This window comes from Podarcis melisellensis, assembly GCF_964234715.1.
Source record: "Podarcis melisellensis genome assembly, chromosome: 3".
In the NCBI taxonomy this organism is placed as follows: domain Eukaryota; kingdom Metazoa; phylum Chordata; class Lepidosauria; order Squamata; family Lacertidae; genus Podarcis; species Podarcis melisellensis.
The window spans coordinates 72,420,038-72,425,753 of NC_138530.1; positions in this window are offsets into that span (position 1 = coordinate 72,420,038).

Consider the following 5,716-nt stretch of genomic DNA (forward strand, 5'->3'; position numbering starts at 1 on the left):
AGTTTAATCCACTTTAATTGCACAATCTGGTATGCACTGACAGTCACTTTTGATGAGCCCCTTTCCTCATGTTGTGCCGGATAACGTGCTAAGTGAAGTGCTGGGTGGTGCTGGCTCAACCATGGCTTTGCAGAGTCTGCTGTAGCATGACTGAAGACTAATTTAAAAAGACCAAACAAGATGCTCAGGTGACTGGTGTCAGCCTCAGCACACCCATACCGGGTGCTAATCCTGCACCTGTTTTCTGACATGCTGCTGCCCGTCACCATCTGCCACAGGTTCTGGCCTGTTTGGGGCTCTTGCAGGCTGCTGCCCTCCTTGTCAGCTGTGGCAAAGTTTGCTTTGTTTATTTGCTTTGCTCTTTAATTGTGATTTGGCCAGATTTAGCAAAGAGGTGTGGAACATTTTAATCTAGATTGGTTCTGTCTTCAAAATATGACTCTATGTGTTATTAGCTCAGTGGTGAGGAATATATGTTCGGCATACTCAAAGAGGCTATAATTTGAGGAGAAAGAAACAGAAAGATTTTGTCTTACTTACTTCAGGCCTTGTACATATCAGGGAGGCATTCAAGCAAACATACAGATCTACACAACCAATTAGGGCATATGATAACTCATCAAACATCACACCTCTCTGACTGGTTGCTAAGCAGCACTTCCACCCACCTCTCTTGTGGCTTTCAAGTATTTGACTTTAGCACTTAAATAATTAACGTTCAAGCTACAAACGGAATGATCCCTCCTGTACCAACACTTTGGGACTCTCCCTTCCTCTTCCCCCCTGCTTGGCCCTTTCTCTGCACTCTTTTTCTTTCCCTTCTCTCCAAATAGCTAATCTATATGCACAATTGATTTTCCTTCAGTTATTAAATGGAACACTTAAACTCTAAAATGAGGAGCCATGGGACTTCTTTGGAAGCCACAGCCATGACCTGAGAGCCTTTCATCTCATCCCATTTGTGTGGTGACTTGGTGTGATGACAGACTGGTGAGAGAAATCTGTGCCTGATCAAATACACTATTTTCTTTCTAATCACATACTACCTAGGACCTGAACCTCAGCACTGAGAGTAAGTTTTCTGGGACCAAGCCCTAGTTGGAGTGTAGCTCAAGGGCATCAAGGCAATCTTGACCTGAACCTGGAACACACCTGAGGACCAATGCTGGAGCCATTTATAGCTGTTTCCTCTTCAAGCACCTTTCTACACTGCATCTCATCTCTGCTTCTAATAAGAAGTGTTGTGCATTGTGGAGGCTGATTTAGCATGAGGGTGGAAGAGTGCGCTGATGGATAGGTGGCCCTCTCTTTTGGTGGAACATAGGACTTTGCAACTATGATTTTCAGCATTGTGCCATACAAAATAGGCCTGCCTCAAGGTTCAATTTGTACAAGCGTTTGTCACAATATCCATTCATTTCAATGGGATGCAATAGCTTGGATTACAAGATAACTTAATTTTCCTCATGGAATTAAAGTTTCTTGTCACATCCTCCCTGCTGAAGCTACGTGAAAAGTCTCTCTGCAAAGTTAGGAGACCCACCCACCCAACCTGCCAGACAGGCTCTTTGGGGGGAAGGAATGTAAAATTATCACTGAACTTTTTGTAGGATCCAAGCCTGAGTACCTAGCCCTTATTTTCATGTTGTTGCTGTTGTCCACAGATATAGACACATTGGATACATAGACTAATGGGTTATTTCCAGCCTCATTTTGACATTGACTTCTATGCTGCAATCCTACCTAATCTTCAGTTTGAAGATCTAAAGCAACTTCTGGTCTCTGCTGTGGCATACTGTTATTTTCAGTGCATTCCCATCTTTTAGATGCCTCCCTTTTATTTACTCGGCCTACCTGCTATAGTATAAATGAGCTTATGCCTCATTTATTGTATTTGGAACCAGTCTGTCCAGTTTTCAAATGAATTTAGTTCCACCCAAGCTTCACAGAACCTCACCTTGAGTTTATAATTATATCTGGCATGTTCAAAGCAATGCAAATATCCTTCTATTGGAATCACATATGGGTAAAAGTACATACTTGTTGCTGCAAAAATGCTGGAGGTGACATTCTTCCAATGGTCCTTTTATCTCCTCAGAAGATCTATTAGATTGGCTCTCCAAGCTTTGCAGTATCTTTCGATATGAATTATGCTTTTAAACAATACTAATACAACTGTTAGCCTGGCATAGTATAGAAGTCAATAAAAAATCATGTCAATGAAAAATCTAAATTAAATAAGAGAATTTGGCTGTGTCAACTAATTTTATCCATTGAAGTAAAGTATTCCTACTCAATTGGCTTGTGCTCAACAAGTAGATATTTAACACTCCCAATGTAGGCAAGAAGGGGGGAAGTTTTGGCTGTGGCAGGAAGGCAATGATTTTTATATGAATGAACACTATTTGTTTGAATTTACTGAAACCTTGCACAGAGTCTATTGGCCCAGTTTAAGAATGGCTAAATAATAAAGAGTTGAGATTGGTCCCTTCCAATTCTGCAATCCTATGACTTTATGATTGTGTGCAGAAGTTTAAGGATTTCCCCCTTGAAAAACACTTTTCACCTGTATGCATCCAGCCCACCATCAAATGTACCCCCACCACAGATCACCCTCAGTGCATGTGGCTCTCAACACACACGGTGGCCCACCTTTGTGTTAAAGTTACACAGGCTGTGGAGAGTTTGGAGTTGGCGCCAACACTAGCAGCAGGCCTAGCAGAGGCAACCCTGTATTTATGCTAAACTGCGGTTCTTCATAAAAGCCGCCATCTCGTTGGCAATGCGGAGCCCTTCACTCTCTTGGAATCTACCGCCCCCTGCAGGGAGAACTCGGCAAAAGCAAGCGGCCCATCCGACGCGCGCCTTTGCGTGACGCCATTTGCCGAAGCCTCAAGAGAGGAGCCGTTGTCTCGTCGTCACTTCCGGTTCGCCAAGCGGCTGAAATTAGCGAGAGCGTCGGGCTGCCCTACAACTTTACGTTCTTCCGCCCTCCCTTCCTCTCGTCGCAGAAAGACCAAGAGAGAAAGGCGGAGGGAGCGGAGGAGAGAAGACGGAGTGGGCGGAGCCGAGCCTGCGCAGTGTTGACTTGTGCGCGAGCGAGCTTCGCACTCAGGGGGTGGCCCGGCCAAGGAAAGAAACAAACTGCCAGGTAACGGCATCTTCCGTTGTCCCCTCCCCCATCAGGGAGGAGGGGGCGGCGGCGACGTAGAAAGGAGTTGGCTGTTGGGGAAGCTTGTTTGTTGGGTGATACGACGCGGGAGCGGAGACTGGACGGGGCAGGAGAGGCTGCCACCCCGCCCTTGTAACCCCTTCTTCTGCCTGAGGGGGGTGGGGGGGGACATCATCTGGAGTAGAGATTTATTCCTCCACATACCTCTTCACACGTACACACGTGAGCCTGGGTGTATGAAGAGTGTTCTCAAGGCACCCGATAGCGCTGAGGGTAGGCTTGGGAGGATTCATTTCACCACCAGAAACCATATATATTCGTTACAGCGCGGGAAAGGGCTGTCTCCCCTCAGGTCCTACTTACGAGTTTCCGATAGGCATTTCCTTGGTCCCTCTGTGAGAATGGGGTGGGCCGCTAGCCTGATCCAGTAGGGCAAGGGCCATGGTTCTTCGTTGCGCCACAAGGTTTGTATGGGGAAGGTTGCAGGTCGAGTCCCCAGGTAGGACTCCTCTTTCTGGAACCCTCAGAGAAGTCTGTACAGTCAGCATGTACAGTACTGAACTAGGAGGATCAATGTTCAGACTCTGTCTCTTTGTTCTGTAAATACATCAGGAACATGAAATCAGCGAGGCAATAAGACCTTTAGGCATACCAAGGTGTACAGAAGAAGTACAAGCCACTATTTTATCTGTCCCCACTGCAGAGGATGTTGAATTGGCTGTATCTGAGGCATTGTTTTGGGGAAGGATATCTGTAAGAAGCCGTCAGTTTTGTTTATTAAAAAGTTTGTATTCTGCTCTTCTGTGTTTCCCATGCATAATACTAAAATATAAAATAATCAAATGGTGATAAAAGCAACTGTTAAAATACTGCAAATCTAAAAACAGCGGGATAAAAAAAAAGTTTCTGCCTGGTGCCAAAAGGACAGCAGTGTATTTGTCAGGTAAGCCTTGGAAAGTAATTATGTGAACCGGATGTCACCACTAAGAAGACATTCTCCCTGTTTGCTACTCGCTATCAGAGAGGTTTCTTCTCAGCAACTGGCCCTAGTTGATTCAAAATACAGCTGCTAGGCTACTAACTGGTTTGTGAGTAGTTAAAAGACAGTCCCACATACAATACATTACAGCAATCAAACAGATGTCACAAAGGATAATGTTTTAGAGCAGCCTTCCTCAATCTTGGCTCTCCAGATGTTTTTGGCCTACAACTCCCATGATCCCTAGCTAGCAAGACCAGTGGTCTAGGATGCTGGGAATTGTAGTCTCAAAATATCTGGAGGGCCAAGGTTGAGAAAACCTGTTTTAGAGCTAAACTACAATTAAGTTAGCAAGTCACTGAGAGATGGCATTCACTTAAGATGTGAAATTGCAGTGAATATATGTTTCATTAAAATCCACCTGTTTGCCAGAGTTTTGGAGAATAGACATGTCTCACCAATTTCTAGGAATTGAATTATGGCATTAGAGATGTGTCTTAGGTAAATTGGTAGAGATATTAAAACTAATGTGCTTAAACACAGAGCAAGGTTGAAACATTATGGCTTCTTCAAAGGGAAGTTCTTTGCAAACTTTGATATCAATAATATTAGTAACCATATAGATAAGGGTTATATAGTAAATTCCATATACCTGAACTTCCAAAAAGCTTTTGACAAAGTCTGTTACCAAAGGCTCATGAGTACGCTTCACTATCAGTAAATGAAAGTTTATTGATGTAACTTGCAAGCCACTCTCCATTGTAAACTGACTTGATTGTATTACACCTATAGGAATAACTTTCAAAACACCTCTCATTGTTAATACATATTCACTAGGGCCTGTGCCAGTGATTCAAGGGGGGGGGGGAACCTACGATGATTTTAAAAGCAAAACTAATAGTTCATAAGAATCATCTTCAGGAAGAAGTCCCACAGAGTTCAGTGGAGCTTATTCCCAAGTAAGTGAGTATAGATTTGCAGCCTAAGGAGGATGTAATTTATCAGAATGGACATAGATTTAAAGAAATACTACAAGTAGACAGTCCCTAAATAAAAAATATGTTTGCTGTGTGATTGTTTCTCCTACTCTTGTTATATTGGTTGTTGTTTAGAAATAGAATTTGTAGGGAGGCAAATTGTTTCTGTCCCCCAATTGGCTCTCCCACCTTAATTGCCTTTCTGAAACTGCTGTTTCTCCCCAAAGGTGCCATTTGCTGTAGTACCTTTGAGGACAAATATCAGCATTGAAGGGCAGAATTTTCAGCAGCAAAGTGATGTGGAGGGTCAAAACCCATCCCTGCCTGTGCACTATGATCCTAATCTGGATCAAGTCCCTCACAGCTCCTACTTCTGAACAACAGCAAAAGAACCTAGGAGAAAAAAACCCTCACATTTATTAAGCATTTTTGTATTTGGGGACGGGTGTTTAATGTACTGGGGTACAAAATTTTGTCTAGCTTTCTTCAGCCAGCCATTTCTCTGTAGATTAAAAGAAGAAATGCCTTTGTTATCATGTGTTGTGGAAGTACACTAAAGGGATAATATGATTCATGTGCATCTAAAAG